The sequence below is a fragment of the Megalopta genalis genome, chromosome 5 (genome assembly GCF_051020955.1).
Source record: "Megalopta genalis isolate 19385.01 chromosome 5, iyMegGena1_principal, whole genome shotgun sequence".
NCBI classification, from domain to species: Eukaryota; Metazoa; Arthropoda; class Insecta; order Hymenoptera; family Halictidae; genus Megalopta; species Megalopta genalis.
The window spans coordinates 2,146,735-2,167,209 of NC_135017.1; the positions used below are offsets into that span (position 1 = coordinate 2,146,735).

The 20,475-nt window shown below is 31.4% G+C and overlaps 1 protein-coding gene and 1 long non-coding RNA gene across 3 annotated transcripts in view; both read left to right on the forward strand.

The window, feature by feature from the left end:
* The window catches only part of LOC117218267 (uncharacterized), a 165,223-nt gene that overhangs the window by 11,387 nt on the left and 133,361 nt on the right, over positions 1–20,475 (forward strand). The gene's annotated exons all lie outside the window — the stretch shown is intronic.
* On the forward strand, positions 6,861–12,903 carry LOC143259461 (uncharacterized). Its single transcript, XR_013033384.1, has 2 exons — positions 6,861–12,086; positions 12,150–12,903. It is a non-coding gene; the product is annotated as an uncharacterized LOC143259461 (long non-coding RNA).

The window sequence follows — 20,475 nt, forward strand, 5'->3', positions numbered from 1 at the left end:
TGCTATACAGGGTGGTCCAACTAAATCAGGCCACCCAAATAACTCCACCAACAGTGATCTTACAGGAACTGTATTACATGGGATTTGATTGGCATCGAGAGATGAATACGATGCATAAAGTAGTTTTATTTTCGAGGTCATTTTGTATAGAATTTTCGAGTTTGTTGATGTTGATTTACACATATAAGCGCGTTCCTTTCTATATTCCATTCTTGAAACACATTCAGATAAAAGTTACTCAGTCCCAGTTACTTGTCCCAAAAGTTACTCAAAATCGAGAAATGAGAGGTCCTCGTGGTCATTTGAAATATGTTTTTCCTTAGCGGAAATGCAGTCCGCTGCTTCGTTTATAAGTTATTAACGAAAAACAGTGACCAATGAGAGGCGAGATCAGCTGGCACGAGGCGGCCGAGCTAATGAGCGTAACTAGGCTTCGTCCGCTCGTTAAAGGTTAAATTAATGATACTGAACTTTTCAAATGAAATTGGCTCTGTAAGTTTCATAACAGAATCGAAACCTTCACTTCTTAAAACCTATAAAATACGGAAACTAATTTGTTAAATTTCTGATATAAGTTTTTATGTGTTTTTGTATTGATCTGATCAAAACGCATAAGAAATACGTTGCAAATAAAGAGACGAAAAAAAAAATACAAAAATGATGCTTTTTAAAACAAAAAATAAACTATTATATTCATAAAACTCGTCTAAATTACGGAGGAACAATAATCGACTTCTTGAATCACTTTTTTTATTTAAAACAATTCAGTGACTTTAAATTATAATGAATTGAAAACTTAATAACATTTTATTTAATGTTAATTCCATGAAAATTGGGAATCAATGAATGATATCAATAGAAGAATTAAATAATATAATTCTAAATCTAATGTAAATAAAAAAAAAACAAATCCTAAAGTTTAAGTAGTTTGATGGATTTAAATCTTAGACGCTGAAATATTTTCGGTACTATTAATTATATCAAAAATCGATTTAGACAAAAACTTTGCGTTTTTGTAAATGGTTGCACAGGGGTCATTCCAGGGTCAATCTTGTCTTCTACCCAATAAGTACTTTTTACAGACGTCCATTTTACGTTCATTTTAGGTCTGAATGTCGTACGCTCAAAAATAAACGTCTTTAAGACGTCTTATTTCAGACGTTAAAAGGACGGCCAATTCAGAATGTCTTTAAGATGACTTAAAGACGTCCTTTTAACGTCTGAAACAGTCAAATCGCCTTTAAGACATCTATTTCTAGTCGTCTTTTGAAAGACATTTGAAATATTTCTTCAAGGCATCTCGCCTGTCATACACCAGATGTTTTTAAGATGTCTTAAAGATGCCTTTGTGCTATTCGTAATTCTGCACAAAAAAGCTTTAAATTTATACTGCGTTCAGGTAGTCAAATGTATACTGCGTTCTCGTAGTCAGACGAAAGTATCTTCTAAATCAATCATACTTCGACATTTATGGGTTTAGAAGATCTTTTTATACAAAATGGCAAGCAGCACATCGACTGCAATATTAAAACATACATAGTTCCATCTAACACTTTATCAACCAACAATTGTCTAATAGTTTTCTTTAAACGAAAACCATCAGTCAAGAAGTTCTTATAAAATTCTGAAAAAATTACAATAATCCCATCTATAATACATTAAATTATTTACATTAATATAATGTAAGAAATTCTTTCGAAATTATTACTTGAACAAAAATTACCGAAAATTTCACAGAAAATTACTTTTTTTTACTTACAAGGAGCGGTCCCGATGGTTGACGCTCACTTTTTGATGAGATTTGGTACAGTGAAAGAGCTTCTAAAGCTGAATCCAATGATGCCTGGTTTTGGGGGCAGACGACTCATAGTTTTTAAGATAATTAATGTTAAAGTTGTTAATAAAAGCGCCAGAAAGACGTGCTGGATTATGGCGCGTGGCACTGTGTGGTAGGAAGTGGTGGACGCCCCGCGCGTCACGTTCAGGTAGGTCGGATCGAATCTCCCCACTCCCCAATATTTCTAGTACCGTGCTGGCGTGATACCCTACCGCTCGTGTTACCGGGAACGGTTTTGGCTCCGGCCGATGGTGCCTGAACCATGCACTCGTTCACACCGTGCGTACGCTTTCTACGTTCCGCGTAGGGATGTTGGTTTTGAAACGGGTATTGCATACACACATGTACACGGTCAGTTTAATATATACATGTATTAACTCGTGTACTTATTAATCAATTTTTGATTCCGTTATGAAAATTATAGTGCAAATTTTATTTAAGAAATTCAATATCTTTAATGTAATAATGTTATTTTTAAGTATAAATGAAATTATTGTGTAGGTACAGTAACCAGTGAGGGGGGAAGGGGGGAGGTCACAGTAATTGGCTCGCAGAAATCATGCACTAGCAAGAATAATTGTGTATCCATGTTTTTCACTAATTAACGCCAGTTACTGAATTATTAATTGTTACGGAAATTAGTGGCACTAAGTGCCTCGCTTTGAAAGCAATTAGAGCTGTTTTGTATATTAACATTATGAATTCGTTGCGTGTGGAGTACGCGCTTAATTGTGCCGTTGTTTCGCAGTTGAATATTTTATCCCGTTGAGTTTAGAAACTCGTTTCATGTGTATCTTACAGCATCGATAATGAGTGACACATTCCCGCACGCTTTATTAGCTTATCGTTAGAGCTCGCTGGACAAGTGACCCGATAAAGATCAGTTTATTATAATAGTTTAAAATAAGTTTAAAATAATAGACTGTCGATCTTTATGCGAAATCCTAGCGTCGTAGAGCGTTTTCTGGAAAATTAGAATTATTGAGTAACATTTTGACGAATAATAGATTGTAAAAGAAAAATAATGATAACGGACTTCTAAATGATCTAATTTCATATCACAGAAAATTATGCAATTAATTATGCAAGAAACTCGTCCTCCTTACTGATTTCGATGTTATCGCCTATAGATGTTATCGCCATGGAAATAATTTTTTTATAGGTCATATTTTTCGAGATTTCAAGGTTATCGATTTTTTCCTTAAATGCGATTACATATTTCTATTATTATATCGTGGCAGCTAAGATCAAGACGAATACAATGATCCGTAATACAATGGCCTCCGCATGACCTTCAGTAAGAAAAATCCTAACACATTTAGAAATGGAGATGAATAATGAAATAACTTCGACAGAGAGATCAACAATGATATAGATATCGTACAGGGAGTCCACGTAATTGTTGCCATCATTTTCCAAGTCATTGCAACAGTCTAAGAAAGAAACATTCCCATCAGAAGTTAATCACTTTTTAGTCAGCTACAAATTGCAATATAAAAAAAATTTCAAAAAAATGTTTCATTTCAAAGAATCAAAGATATCTTCATTTTTTTTTAAATTGCATGGTATATTATTTACCTCATATCATTATAATTCGCGTCAAGATGAATTAGCTTATCGTTGCATTGAATATTTCATATCCAAACAGATGGATAGGAAGAGGAAGTTTAACTCTTTGGCCGCCACGTTCTCCCGATGTTACTCACCTCGATTTTTTGTGGGCTTTATTAAGGAAAAAGTTTTTTTGAGGAAACCCACAACACGTGACGACATGAAAAAAAGAATCCAAGCAAGCTTGTGCTACTGTAACACCCAAAATGCTCGCAGATGTGCGATGCTCTTTCTGTAATCGAATTAAGAAATGTCTGGAAGTCAATGGAAATAATTTTGAATATTTATTACAATAAAGTTTTCATTGTTGATCTCCCTATTATAGCTATTTCATTGTGCGTGTCCATGTCTAAAAATTTCTGTACTTTTCGTACCCAAGGTCACATGAAGGTCATGGTATTATAGGTTATTAGATTCGACTTGATCTTAGCTATCATGATATGAGCCGTTTATTTTGAAAGTGGCCTAAGTCATTTTTCAAAAACACCGAGCTAGCTATTTTAATATTCACATTTCTACGTTATACATATAATTTCATGTCAGCAAAACTGAAAGAACGCAGTGACCCTTAGGAACACAAAAACATTATACCACCATGTTATCAATTAGCAATATTTTTAAATTTATTAAAATGTAAAAACCTTAAATATCTGGATTTTCAAATAAATGGACTTAGGCCACTTTCAAAATAAACGGCTCATATAATGATAGAAATATATGTATAATCCTGTTTGAAAAAACATCGATAACCTTGAAATTTCAAAAAATATGACCTTTATAAAAAAATTATTTCCACCACATCATGTGTCTCCTCGAACCAAACAATTTGTTCATCAAGTATTTCTGTGTATCATTAACGATAATGGAGATATCACTTTGTAACAGAGTTACTGAAACACCCTGTATATTAAAGATGGTTATATATAATATATAATATATAGAACCATCTATTTCTTTTTAGATGATAGGAGGATTAGTTAAATACATTTTTTTAATATATATTTAATATATATTATATCCTCCTATCATCTAAAAAGATATTCAAGTCGTTTCGTCCGTTTTGAAAAACGTTATAACGTAGAGGCATATATTTGTTCCTGACTGTATTTAAGCTTTCTAAGAATAACGATACCATCTTTAATTTGATATTTCTGTGTACGTTGCTATTGTCTCTACCATAATCTTGTTATCGAGAATCGACCAGACTGCTTGATCACACTGAGAATAGTAAATCACTCGGTTCTTTCCACGCTTTCGATAACGTCTATTAATAACCTTACAATGGAATACTTCGAGGAATCGCATTACATCAGCCTGCTAAATGAGTATTTCAGCGGGCTTTATAAATAACTTAGCAGAAATTGGAAAACATCGACGTTAATATCATCGAACTTTTAATTGAAATTTTCTGTTTTCGTTTCAATCAGCAATAATTTATTTTCATGATGCATTTGCTATCGGAAAATTGTCCAGTTATTACCATAGTTGATATATTATCAACTATAAACTATTAACTATAAAAACTGACTTTTAAGTAGTAACGAACACGTTAGAAAATTTCATTCTTCAAATTGATTGAACTTTTAATTCGAATTTTCTATTTCAGTGGATTCTGTAAAATTTATTTAAAGATTTAGTATCCGTATGACTAAATACATGTTCATCGCACGGTATATTGCATTGTGTGACTAATTTTCACATCAACTTTTTAAAAAAATACATTTTATTTTTTTTCTACATGATTGTTCAAATTACTTTAAAATTACTTTTATATTCTTTTTTGCACGTATTTGGATGTATTATTTCCATTGTGTAAAAAGAATCCTATGTGCGTTGTAAAACATTACCACGGATTAGACGAAAATAAATAACTCATCAATAACTGATTAATAAATAGCCGATTAACATGAATTTCGATTTATGTATATTATATAATATTACAATATTATTGTATACTGAGTGAGTCACTTAAGATTTTCATTTAAAACGTTCGCATTGGTTTCAACAATGCATTTATATATGTATCGAATATTAACACAGGAGATTTTATTCTCTCAAGATGATAGTATTCGTAATTTCAATTTTGAAATCAAAATTTATAATTCATTACAAATCTATAAAGAAATTTAATTCTTCTATACATTTTATTATAAATTTTCTATCTTATATGAATTTATATTTTACTTATATTGATTTATATATTTTGAGATTTATGTTATTGAATTGCAATGTTACTATGTGATTGAAATACAATGTACTTAAATTGCGAAATTGAATAAAAATGTAATCGAATTAGCACAACTGTTTATACATTTGTGATAAGTAACAACTTATGATGCAACTTAACATGTATCTAACTTGATTTTTGCTAGCTTATAGTATACTTTCTTTGTATTCTTCTACTTTTCTTAATTATTAGACTGAATATTGCATTAATGTCTTCCGTTTCACAATTATTTAAATTATAAAGACATTACTATATCAAACTATAATTAACAATAAGTGAGCGTATTTATTCTTACACAGATTACATCAAAAATTGTTGAAAATCACAATAAATTCACACTTCTTACTTTTAAAATTCATTATATACATAGTGGGACATTCAAACGGGAATACTTATATACCTCTGTTATTAGCGATAGGCTTAGTTTCTGCGAAAAACATTTGTACTTGAGTTTTCAAGGTAACAGATATTCTTGAAATTATGTCATACATGGTCAATTAAGGTATTGTAAGATTTACTGCAACGAAAAATTGTTTCGCAATAGCCTACAATTATCTTGACGCTTTACATGTAGGAAATGAGGGATTCCTGAGATCATTTGAAATAACTTTTTCCTTAGCGAAAATGCAATCCGCGGTTTCGTTTGCGAGTTATTAACGAAAAACAGTGACCAATGAGAGGCAAGCTCGGCTGGCGCAAGGCGAGCCAACCAACGAGCGCCCGGAGACCTGTTCCGCTAATTGGCTCGGCCGCTTTGCGCCAACCACGCTCTCATTGGTCAGTGTTTTTCTTTATCTATACATGTGTGTGTGTGTATTGGAAATAGTTATTTATGTGGTAAGGAAAACAATTATTTGAAATATTATTTGATGTATCTATTAACTCTTTGAAATTTAATTTCTTACGATTAATATTCATGAGAAAAAAAAATGTGTAGGTAAAATACGAACCGAGATTGTTTTGAAAAATAAGTATATTCTTATGTTTATTTTATTTAGTAAATGTAATTGGAACATTTAATTTCTGTTTGCTTTTTAACAATGTACATATCTCAAATAATAACTCGCAGTACCTGGGTCGAAAAGATTTCATGGAAATAATGTTCGTTGCACAATATAGAAAATAGTTAGTACAATTAGGTATTTCAAGTTCATATTGTGAAATGCATATTTTAAATACTTATTATATGCTTGTAACATCAATTAATCTTATGTAACATAGCTGCGAGAAATAATATTTGCAAATATTTGTATTTCTTAGTTGAGATGTTTTTACACAGGTTTGCAATTGTATTACAATTCTGATATAGTATATTTAAACAATTTTCCATTGCAGTTGACCTTGAACAACCTTGAGTGACTTGCACATACATGAATATGTATTAGTCTTGAAACATCCTATCGTAATATAAATAAATATCATTCCATTAAAATAAATATCCATGACTTTGAAATTTGAAAAAGTTAAACATGCGAGAAAATTAATTTTACTGCAGCTTGTGTCTCTTGGAATGTAATATAACCTTGCCCTGAGCATTTTTTCCATAAAACTACCAACTAACGAAGATAACCAGAGATTTTCATTTTAACGGGCCACTCGGTATAAAAAAATAATCGTTCGTTCTCAGTATTTAGCTTTAAATTTAAACTAATTCTATCGCAAGTATTATTTGTAAATAATGTCGTGAACTTGTTTACTAGTTCTTTTTTTAAATATAAAACCAATAATTATTGTTCTTATTTATGGAAACAATGATCCACTCTAACTAAACTAAGAAAACATTCTTGCACTTGATAGTTAACTCAAAATTTAATCCAATTCCAATTAAGGTATAATTTAAGGTATCATTTTTAAATTGTTGGGCATATATTCATTCGCTAGTCCTTTTCTATAAAATCAATGAATCACCCTATATAAAAAATTTAACGTTATTTAACGTTATTTATTTTTAATATTTAAAGTTAAACTAAGCAATTCGATCTAAAGTGTTATTTTTAAGTAACGATGAAAACGATATCTATTATAAAACCAATAAGTATTGCATTTTTCATATAAAAAGAATGTTCCATCTCGTATAAACTAATAAATGTTTATATGTATCTAACTTTAAATCTAAACCAATGTCATTCAAAGTATTATTTATAAGTAATGTCGTAAATTAGTTCACTAGCTTTATTATACAATCCTATAGATACTGTTTTTGTTTTTATAAAGTCAATCGATATTGTCTTTATTATAAGAACAATGATCCAGCTTTCATAAATTAGGAAACATTTAATTTCAAATTTAACTTTCAAACTAACGTGGAAAACTGACACACCAGTACTTTTTGTAAAACCAATAGACGTGCCAATACTTCTGGACGGTGGTGTACCTACGTGTCTCCCTACAATGAGACCGATCAATATCAAGATTCTTAAACGATGGATTGCTTAACTACTTCCGTTGGACGAAAGTAGTCCAGGCATAAACCGAATCGAACACTCGAGGATCGTGGGTACCAATATAAAACTTGAGCAGTGGACCAGTGAAACGACGGTCGTACCGCTTCAAAGCCTAAACCACTTTCAATATCAACAAGACCTCGTTATTAGAATCGGCCTGGCAGAAAATGTTCTATTAAATCGTGGACGTGATTATTGGAAGAATTATTTCAGCGTATATTAAAGGTGAAAAATCGTATTCTACAGAGTGTCTCAAAATTATACTACTTCCAGAAAATGAACGGTTCCTGAGGTCATTTGAAGTAACGTTTTCCTTAGCGCAAATGCAATCCGCGGCTTCGTTTATGAGTTATTAACGAAAAGTGATGACCAATGGGAGGCGAGATCAGCTGGTGCGAGGCGGCCGAGTCAATGAGCGGAACTGAGCTCTGTCTGCTCGTTAGCTCGTCCGCCACGCATTAAATGATCTCGCCTCTCATTGGTCAGTGTTTTTCGTTAATAACTCGGAAACGAAAAGCCGTGGATTGCATTTCCACTAAGGAAAAAGTTACTTCAAATGATTTCAGGAACTTCCAATTTTTCGATTTCGAGTAATTTTTGGGATACCCTGTATCGTGTTCGTAGCTCGGGTCAGATCATTTTCACGCTGTTTTGTTTTGTGCGGAACGAAGCTGAATAAAATTGGGAAATAAAATGGTCTCGTGGGATGGTCTGCTTTCGAAAAAAATCGAGGTTGAATTTCGACCAACTACGCGCACTGTTGAATAGACTTTGCCAATGCTTCTGTTCATTATACACAGTTTCCATTCATTCTATGCGAGCTGAATGCATCCTCGGTAAGTTTTTAACTATTTTTTGGAAAATATTGCTCCGCATAGAAAATTTCATTCATTTATACGCTCCTGGTTTATTTGCTGGGATACAACAACGTCGTTCTTCAATTTTCGTGCCTCTGTCCGTTTGATGTATTATTTAGCCAAAATGTTTTTGAAACAGAAGTTAGTCACATTCCAAGTTGCTACTAATTATAAGCTGTGGATTCTGTAAATAAAAAATAACAAATCACATGCAAGCTATATGCAGCTGTTGCACCTCCCAATAAAACAGAATGTAATTCACGTAATTTTCACTAGTTCTAAAAAAATTTGTTATGTACTTTAAATATCTACAAATGTTTACTTACCTACGAAAGTTATTCATTTTAGTAAAATTTGATACTTTAATAAACATACGTCTTACTAAGTTATAAGTACACATTTTAGTGCACATTATAATACATTGTTTATATATGTATCAATATTGTTTAAATAATTTAAAAAATAGTAAAAGTGAAAACACAATGGAAAGTACGGAAACAAAACAAAAACTAAAAATTAAAAAATCATAAAAGAAATAAAATAAATATTTTCAGTGTCACATATATAAGTTAATAATAAGAGATTATTCCTGTTTTTCGTGTGGAATAAAAATCCGTAAATATCAATATAGGTTTACATTCAAAGAAACAAAGTTGCCCTTCGAATGACTTTCGAAGCGATAAAAAAGATCAAATAAATAAAGTAATTGTGTCTTCACCTTGAAATTGTGTAATATTTTTATTTAACAATTTTTCTCGAAAAATGGTTTATTTTCGAGATATTTAAATTTCAAGTTTTCAATGAGCACAAATATCGAATATCGATATAATATTTTTAAAATCGATAATTCAGTTTCCGAATACTTTTCGATGGCACTGTACAAAGTTTCGGTAGTTCGAGTCGAGTTCTATCGAAAGTGAGACACTGGTTGCACGAGTTTTCGGTGGTTTACCCCGGGCAGTCAATAACTTGCGGGTTGAGTAACCGGGCACAGGTTGCATTTCGTGAGCAGCCGGGTCGTAGTCCGAGCAGTTTGCGGCGTTGCCCTGCGGTTACGTGACCAAGAAATCAAATTCTAGAATCTCATTATGCTAATAGAGAGCCGAAACCGTTGTCGTGATCGGCGAATTAATATGCGTTAAGTGATAGGATCGCCACTTTTCTTAGACCGTGCCACCCCTCTGCACGCACTCTAGGACTGCTGCGGAAACTTTCCAGTCCTGCTTTTATTGGGAACTTTATACCGCGTTCGCCTAAACTCACGCGAAACATGGAAGACATTACGGACGGGAATGTGGGTCAGGGAACTGTTCAGAAACGTCCGTCGCATGAACTGTACCTTTATTTCGTTACTTACCGTTTGCTATTTTAAAGCGTATTTTCGTTTAACTGTTCACTGGTTTATTTACTTTAATACTGTTTTACGACGGTATTTGCGTTTATCATTTAGGGGAGACCTGCCATAGATGAGACACATTTATTTAGGACAAGATAACCAAAAAAAACTAAAAGACCTATTTAATTCGAGTTTGAAACATTCGAAAGATCAGTTCTTTTGCTATATGATTGTATGATGTCAATGAATTTCGTCTAGGTTCTCTTACCTTATTTTTTATTTCTTTAAAAAGTGTATTTTGTCCAACTCATCAATTGGTTATATTACAATAAATATAGTAGTAGTTGCAATGTTTATTTACTGTCTAAAATTCATCTTAACTGTATTTTGGTATGTTCTTTGAAATAATTTTTTCCATAGCGCAAATGCAATCCGCGGCTTTGTTTACAAGTTATTAATGAAAAACACTGACCAATGAGAGGCGATATCTGGCGCAAGGCGGCTGAGCCAACGAGTGTTCGAAGCCTATTTCCGCTCATTATCTTGGCGGCCCCGCGCCAGTTGATCCCGCCTCTCATTGGTTACTGTTTTTCGTTAATAACCCGTAAACAAAACGACGGATTGCATTTGCGCTAAGAAAAAAATTACTTCAGATGACCTCAAGAACCCCTCATTTCCCGGAAATACCATAATTTTGGGACACTCTGTATATTGTTTCAACTTGTAATATATGGTTTAAATTTTTACTTTCACTCAGATATTTATTATTTCATTTATTTTAGTAGTTTTTTTTAGTAGTTTTACTGTGCGGTGTTAATTTATTATATTATTTGCGATTATTATTTTTCTATTTATTCCGTAATAACTACACAATGCAGCACAGAATTTTATTCCTTTATCATTTATTTAAAATTATTTTCATAGCTTATTATTATTTATTAAAACTCGAAAAATCAGTCCTGAAATTACATATATAATCTATAAATTGGACAATTTCTAAAGACATTATTAACGAATGGATATTGACATAAATTTTTGCATTTGCAGCACAGTATTAAATGATCAATATGCAAGGATATACGATAAATTATTATCAAAATTTAGTTCACATTTGGAAGTGTTAGTATATGAAAGGTTCAATAAGAAAATTGGAATATTTACTGTGAAAGTACAATATTTGTTTCCATTAAATTGATATTCGACTAACCAGCATGTTTGGTTCTCCATGAATAAATATTGATACGAGGTTTCTGTTATTAATACGAATTTCAAGCTCAATTAAATCTGCTGCGTACTACACTGTCCAAAAAGAATTTGGTCTGTATTAACCAGTGGATGATCTTTTGATTCCTTAATATTTCGAATGATCGGTGGAATAAGATAATTAATAAGATTTTCAAGTATAATTTTCTACGACGTGTCAAGTTCTTATCAAGAGATTTAATGTTTGTATGCATAATATTTGGACGTTATATCTTTTTCAACTACAGAATTATTTAGGAGGTGGATTTAAATATTTCCTTTTTAATTCAATCGAAACCTAACAAAAATGATACATCTGTTGCATTATCAACAGAACGGAACTACGAAAATTAGAAAAATAAGGGAATAGAGGGTCTAAAAGAAGATGGGAAGGATGGAATGGAAGAATGATGAAAGAAATGAAGGAGCAGATCACGGAGCTCATAGCAGAATTAAGAAAAGAGTTGACGGAGGAAAGAAAATATAGGGAAAATGAGAGAGAAAGGAATAGGAAGATGACAAGAAGGTGCTGGTAAGTAGGATAAAACAGTTGGAATACAAAGAGAAAAAAGGAGAAATAATATTGTAATTAAAGGAGTAAAATAGGAGAAACAGAAGACGGAGGAGCTTGTCAAGAGAGTGAGAGAGTGAGAGAGTGAGAGCGAGAGAGAGAGAGAGAGAGTAGTGATAAGAGAGAAATTATGGTAAGGAAAAAGAAATCTGCGCAAGGAGTATACATAGAGTACGACTTGATGTACAAGTCTGAATTTTCGTGGAAATCTTCGTTTTTGTAAGTAACTTTCTCAACACGAAAAGTAAGGTAATACAACGTTTGTCCACTGAATAATTTCTTGTGATAAAATTGAAGTAAAGGTATTGTTATTTTTCACTTAATTAATATGTATATATCTCCTGACATTTCGTTAATTATGTTTATGGCTATATCTCTTGGATTTTTTAGTTGAGAAAGAAATACTATATGAAAAATATAATTTGATTTTTCACATAGAAACCGACAGAATTGTTTCCAGATATTCAAAATTGTATTTAATGCGTCGCGAGATATATTGAAGAATCTGTTGCATTTAAGAAAAATGTTGCATAATTTAATTTGATTTTTTACACAGAAAACGATCGAACCTTTTCGAGTTATAGTTCTCACGCGGCAAGAAGGCGTCTCTGTGTTTACATTGCTCCTCTTACTAGCTATCCCAGTGCCGCAGTATCCTATTGCTATTGGCCGAGAACAGTGACGAAGACCACCGTCGGCCAATAGCGACTGATAGCTGCGGTAGTGAGGTAGTAGGAGGGGGTTAATCATAGGAGCAGGACTGTAAACGTAAAGGTGTCTTCCTGTCACGTGAGAACTATACACAATATTTTGTTTCAGATTTAATGAAAGGATCCATCGCAAACATGAAGGTTCTTGTTTATACCACTATACCACCAGTGCTTAATATACTTGAAGAATAAATAGAACGTAATGATTTTAATGTTACCTTAGATTTCCGTTGGTTAAATATCGAAAAAATTGATTTTTTTCTAACTACATCAAATTAAAGAATCTGAAACATTCTTGAACGGTAATCACGGCAATATATCGATACTGTAACAATATAAATTCTATTACTCTGGAGCTTCCATATGAAATTTGCATTTCTTCGATTTTTTTGAGATTTTTGATTTCATACAAGCAAGATTTTCAGACTAAATATCTGAAAATAAGTACAGAGTATCTGTTTGACACGTCTCAGATTTTGCACAGAAATTTTGAACATAATTAACTAGAAATAATAGACCGAAAACTTATTTTCGACTTCACCCCATAACTACTTTCATGGCTAAATGTTTTTATTTACTGTATTCGATCAGGTATTTCGTCAAGAATGTTGACATATAGCATCGAATAGTCTTTTTAATGTTGAGTCTTTCTGATGTTTTTAATTTAATGAGTATTTTAGACGTTATTACCAAGTATATGAAGGAAACACACAGAATAAATAGGTAAATAAAACATGTGATATAGAAGGTGCCCTGAGTTTATGTGTTGCTTATTATGTCATTAATTTTTAAGATATTTTTATTCATAAATTCTTGTTATTTTTTTCAGCTTCGTTTTATTGAAAGGATTATTTTTTGCCATACAATACTAAAATCAAATATATAATAATATACAATGAGATAAAATATGAACTAAAATCGGTATTGTGAAGTAGACTAAAATATAGTAAAATAAAATAAAATGTACTCGACTAAATTGGTAAAAAAAAAGAGATAGAAGTAAATGAATGGCGAAGCACTATAAGATAAAATAGGATGCAATTATAATAAGAGAAGATTAAACGCATTGCTCATCATTGAGAATAGAATTAAAAAGATAAAATCAGAACGCCATGTAAATGTCAGATAAATTAAATAAAGAAAGTAGAATAAAATGAGCTGAGGTAAAATTGGTGTGGCTAATTATGATATTAACCCAAGGTTGTAAAGAAAATTTATGTACTTTAAGACTAGTATACACTAACATAATGTATATGTACTAGTATACTATACTAAACTTACTAGTATAACATAATGTATATGTATATAATATAATATATAATGTAATATAGTACAGCATAGTTTACAATATATTATAATACATAATATAGTATAGTATATCATATAGTAAAATTATATATGTACTATATAATATATTGTACTATACATATGTCTATAATATAGTTTATATTATTAAAACAGTGTTTACAAAATTAATGCCAATATTACTTTATTTCATTACACTGTATATAATATTATATGTATACTATATTATATTATATACTATACTGAATTACATACTATACTGTATATAATTATAATATATTATATGCTATATTTAGTATAATATGTGCATATAATATAGTATAGAATATTAAAACACAGCGCTTATAAAATTAATACCAATATTACTTTATTTGGTTACACTGTCCCATTCAATGCAACCTTGATGAATGGGACAAAATGCATTTCTTAAAAAATTTATAAATAAAGCATGTAAACCTAAGGGAATCTCATTGACATTATGCATTCTTCTAGTAAGAGAACCGTCCTTTAGAATGTTTCAAACTGGAATTAGGTCATTTAGTCTTTTCTGTTATCTTGTCCTAAAGAAAAGTGTTCCATTCATGACATTGCTCTCCTATATTCGGTGCAAGTTTCGTATACGTACATGTTCTTCTGCTATGCGAGCGTAGTGACACTATATTGGTTTCCTACGCCGTTAAGGACAAAGAGTACATACAAGAGAAAAAGGGGAACTAGCGAACTAAAGTTTTATTGTTACAGCGGTAATTCGCTTTTCCGCGGCGCTAATGTATGCCCGCTTTTCGCGTGGTAATTTTAATTCATGAAGAGCCTTTCTCCCTTAAGGGGTAACCTTAATAAGTCACGCTCAGTCGAAAGTTCATCTCCGCTATGGGAGATAGCAAAGGCTAGAGCAAAATTAGCTACCCTATTGGAAGGAAACGTCATTTTTATTTTTTTATTTTGTCTTTTGTTAGTCTTTTTTTTCCTTTGTTTAGTGGAATAGAATAGAGGATCCTGTTCGCAGACTTCAGGAGTTTTCGCTACTAAAAACAACTTTAGCAATTTAATTGACATTACTTCTTTCATCGATATGAATTTTCCTATGAAACAAATATCAAATCTTCTTCGAACATTCGGAGAAAGAAAAAGGAGATTCCAGAACCAGTTATTATGTGCTTATGATCTGCAAAGATCAGTTACTTTAATAAATTTTATTTTCTATAAAAAAAATGAAATATTATAATAAGTCAATCAAAAGTTTACATCAGAGATAACTGCTTTAATAATATTTCATGTTTGCATTTCTTCTCTTTAAAAATACGACAAAGATGATTTGAGAGTTGAGGTTATGTGGGCCTATCCTATGGTAAGTGCGACACTAACTAATACATCGAGTGAAGAATAGTTATATTAAGAATAGTATCAGTTATACTGTTAAAAAGGTTACTCCGTATCTCCAAAAGTAACACAGATATTTAAGCGCCAATTTTTTACTCATAAAAATAACTAGATAACACACGAAACTGTAAAGACAGAAGAATGATTTAGACAATTTTTATTTTGCATAAAAATCTGTAATTTAGGATTTTAGGTTAATTTAACCTGGTCACTGGACATATTAATTTGTATCGAGTGAATTAGAAATTATTTGTAATTTGACAAAACTATGTAAATAATTATGCAATAGAAAACAAGTGCATAAATATTTATAATATTCAGTATATAAATACCGTTGATCTAATTTCCAAATTTTCCAACAGTCCCGGATTCAGTTAGGCTATGTGTTCTCGATAGGGGGCTCGTAAAGTGGGAGTGCAGCCAATTAGATACGACATGCGCCGAGCGAACGAAAACTTGTACTATTTACGGTTATGGTCTCTCGTGACAGAAAGTATAGTTGCGGCCGACAATAGTTACGAGAAAATTTACGAGCTGGTTCTCCAGGACAATCCAAGCCGAAAACTAAGAATAAAAATTGGAACCTCACAGCTATACTGGTAAATGTCTTTTGCGATTTTTTGCTTTTTCAGGAAGCTGTTGATGTAAATATAATGATATTGGCCTAAAATGCAGGGTGTTTTATGCAACTTGCACATCTCTGTAACTTCCGAAGTATATGTTGCACGAAAAAGTTTTGCATACAAAAGTTGCATGGTTTATAGAGTTACATTATGAAGTGTATTTATTTTTTCAGGTAGAGGCGTTTCAGAGATTTTAAGATTTTAAGATTTTTCTATTTATTTACTATTATAAAAGTAAATACACTGCATAATGTACCCCTATAAACCATGCAAATTTTGTATACAAAACTTTTTCGTACAAAGCATACTTTGGAAATTATAGAAGTGCACAAATAAATAACTCTATATTTATGTCGTAGCATTTGAGGTGCAAAAAATCTCGTTGTTTCTTTGAAATTAATTTGTTACTATTGCCTCTGGCCAAATACTTATTGTCAGAGGTTGTACGTGTGTAAGTTCGATTAGGTTATTCTACACAAAATTTATTGCGACTTCATGCAACTTCCAAGTCGTGAACATAATTAAAGGGATAACGTGATAAAATTGATATTAGCGGGTTTCAAAAAACCAAGTGCCAGTAAATTATCAAATACAATCTTGAAAATACATATTTTTACAGTATTTTTTACGCCGAATCATACATGAAAACTATAATTATATGAGATATAGAAATATAACTACGAGAACACTTTTCTTTTAAATTGTAGTTGTCAACCTGTTAGGCGTGTAGTACCTGTTTTACTAAACGAAATCATTTTCTTACAGTTAAATATTTTATGCTAGGAATGTGCCTAAAATTAAACAATTTCTTCATTTAACAAGAAAATGGAACTTGTTCAATCAGCAAAAATGACTTTACATTGTTGAAAAAAGTGTTACAAATAAAACACATTGTAGTGTTAGTAAAATATGGCGGGAGTAAAAATTCCGCTTTTAGTACCAAGTTCTTTTAGTCACAACAAACTTCAGACATACTTCATTATTTTGCATAAACTATAAATCATGAAGTTCTAGTTTTACAAAGTTCGTTGCTTGATAATCACTTTTTGTTAAGTTATAGTCGGTGTACAAAGTGTTCGCGCTTCTTTTAAATTGAAATAATTTTGTCATAATTAGGTCAAGCGATCTAAATTTTTTTGGGATGTTAGAGGGATTAGTTTACTAAATAACGGCTGACAAATTGTTTCAAAAAATTGCAATTTGTTGGCATGATAAAAGAATTAAGAAATAATGTCTATTCAACTTTTTTATACGAAAATACGGATATAATATTCCATTTCCATATTATGAGACATTTTTGAGACACCCTGTATATATATATATATATATAAAATTTAAAATTATTATTTATTAAAATTATACATATATAAGTCGGTGTACAAAGTATTCACACAGTTTTTAAATTCGTGGAGAACTGAGATTTCTGTGATATTTGTCAAGGTCAATTGATATATAGGGTGTTCCACAATTATTTTAACAGCCGAAAATGAGGAGTAGCTGAGGTCATTTGAAGTAACTTTTTCCTTTACGAAAATGCAATCTGTGGCTTTGTTTACGAGTTATTAATGAAAAACACTGACCAATGAGAGGTGAAGGCGCGAATTACAACGTGGTCCATCGATCGAGTGAAACGTGCTTCGACCGTGGAGCGCGATGAAAGATTACTACATCACAGTGATCATTTTAAGAAAAACGCTGTTCACCTTTACTTTAGAACGTCTGAAGAATATTTACAAATTTTTCGGACTCGAAATAATAAGTAATTTAACCGTGACGGCCGTTTTAATTTTCTAGTATGCATGACACTTCGTGTGTAACATATGAAATTTTTAAGCAAGGAGTGCAGTGAAGATTAACAAAGTACGTAAATGATATTTTAATTTAAATAATTCCGTGTCCGAACACAGTTCAACGAATGATTCGTAAAGCTAATTTAATAAATAATAATCGTGTTAAAGGACGTAAGACGTAAGGACGTTTGTTAGAGAAATATGAAGGATATTATCAATAAGAAACTCACCCATTTAGTTGTAAATCCACTTCATGCACGGAAATGTGTGCAGGATAGTGCATTGACCTCGTACAATGTATGATGAACTGCACAGCTGATCTGTATCCGACGGCGACGAACAGAAGGATATCTCCGGGCAGGCAATTTCAACGTTTACTTTCACTGCATTATCACTAAACACTGATCACTTATCAATATATATGTATATTATTATTTATTAATTAATGAGTATTTTATGTGTATAAAATTCTTATTAATTAATAATAGACTTTTGGAGTATTACAGAACTCAACAAGAAAAAGAGTATTTTTAAGTATTTTTATGTATTTTCAAGTTAACAAATATTTATGAAGCAAATGCTTTTCATTATACAGTATCATAAAAAGATATTATTGCATAACTTCTTAAGTATTACAATAGAAGAAATGAGAATTTCTTTCTTTCGCGAGAAAATGGAAGACGATTTTTGAATGACTATGATAAAAAGAAAAAACTTTTTCACATTTTTCTGGTAGCTTTGAAATCACATGCTCATGGAAGTTCTGTTTTTCATTGGCAAAATATGCTTTATTCAGTGTAGGTTTCATATCAATATTTTCCACGGCTGAATAGTTATAGAAAAATCTCGAAAAATCTCTATTTTCGAAAATAGAAACGGTCGTTTTTCCTTGTTCGCTGCGTTAGTGTCGTCCATACTTCTTCTTTAGGGATCCCGATGGAGCATGATAAAAGTGATGGCGTTCATCTTCGTTTGTGAAGCGAACCGTTTCCCACTGTCGCATAGTTTAGTATTCCTTGGAGAACAGTGCTGTCTGGGTTCGTCTCGATTCCTGTCATGATTGAACTCTTCTAGCATAATCAATTCGTCTGGAAACAGATACATAGTAGATATGTATACTTACAGACAAAAGTTAAGAAACTTTCCATATTGTTAACATTTGTGTAAAATCTGATATTTTAACAAACATTCTTAACGTAGGATAAAGATTTTGTGCGAATGAAAATACCAATTTTATTCTTTCCTAATTTTCTAATTGTTAATTATTCTTTTCTTTTTCTAGTTTTATTTTATTTCTTTTTTAAATGATGCACTACACAAAACAATATTGTAATATAAACACTGTGTTATATGCTTCACTATAATGAATACTTTTAATTCAATAAGATAATTAAATTAAAAGTACGCAATATTGTCTTGTTTAGTGCATAAGAGAAACAACAAAAATTTAAAAAAAATAAAATAAAAATAAAAAATTAGAAAATATAAAATTGATATTTTCATTCACACAAAATCATTATCCTGCGTTGAGAACGTTTGTTACATCCAAGAATATACAGGGTGATCCATTTAAATCGATCCAGTCAAATATATTCGAAACCGTCGATGATACTAAAAAATGTTTCAAACGAAATTTGAATGATTTCAGGGGGCACGTAATCTGATGTTAATAAGATTTTTCCAAATGTACGCGTCGAGGACACATGGAGGTCAACTTTATTTATTTTTAATGGAATCATATATTTTTTATTATACTAGTCGATCCAACTCGTCATTCTCTTCATAAAAATACTGAAAGAATTTTAGTAACAGCTAGCACCGTAGTTATCTAAAGTTGGTTAAAAACGATTTCAGCTTAAATGCAAAGATTTACTCTTGTCTCTAGAAGATATTAAAATTAGAATATCCTCTAAACCCATAATTTTTCGCAATAAATGCCTTAGTATTTTTATGAAAAGGATGACAAGCTGAATCGATTAGTATAATAATTCCATTTTAAAAAATGAAGTTGACCTTCATGTGTTCTCGATGCATTCACCTAGAAAAATCTTATTAATATCAGATTACGTGACCCTTAAAACCATTCAAATTTCGTTTGAAACATTTTTTAGTATCATAAATCGTTTCGAAAATATTTGACTGGATCACTTTAAAGGGGTCATCTTGTATGCATAGGGAAAAGTTCCACAGAATGATGACCTCGGTAACATATTTCAAGGTCGTCAAAATAATTTTTTTTCTGATTATGTACAATTTAAAATATTTTCTAATATAAGCGCAAAGAAAGTGCAGAAGAATGGCCTTGAAGATAAAGTAAAGTGGTCATGATTCCAACTAATTGCCGAACGTATTTTTCAATAGAATATTGAAGTACGAGTTCATAAATAACGTTGGATTTCGTGTCTGAAGTTTAAGATGCGCAGTTGATTATAACATCGCTTTACCGAGACAGCACGATGCGATGCGAGATAAGCGATTTCATTAAAAGTATATACGGGCATCGATTTATCTGCGGCGTGCCGGTAATAGCTTTAATGTAAAC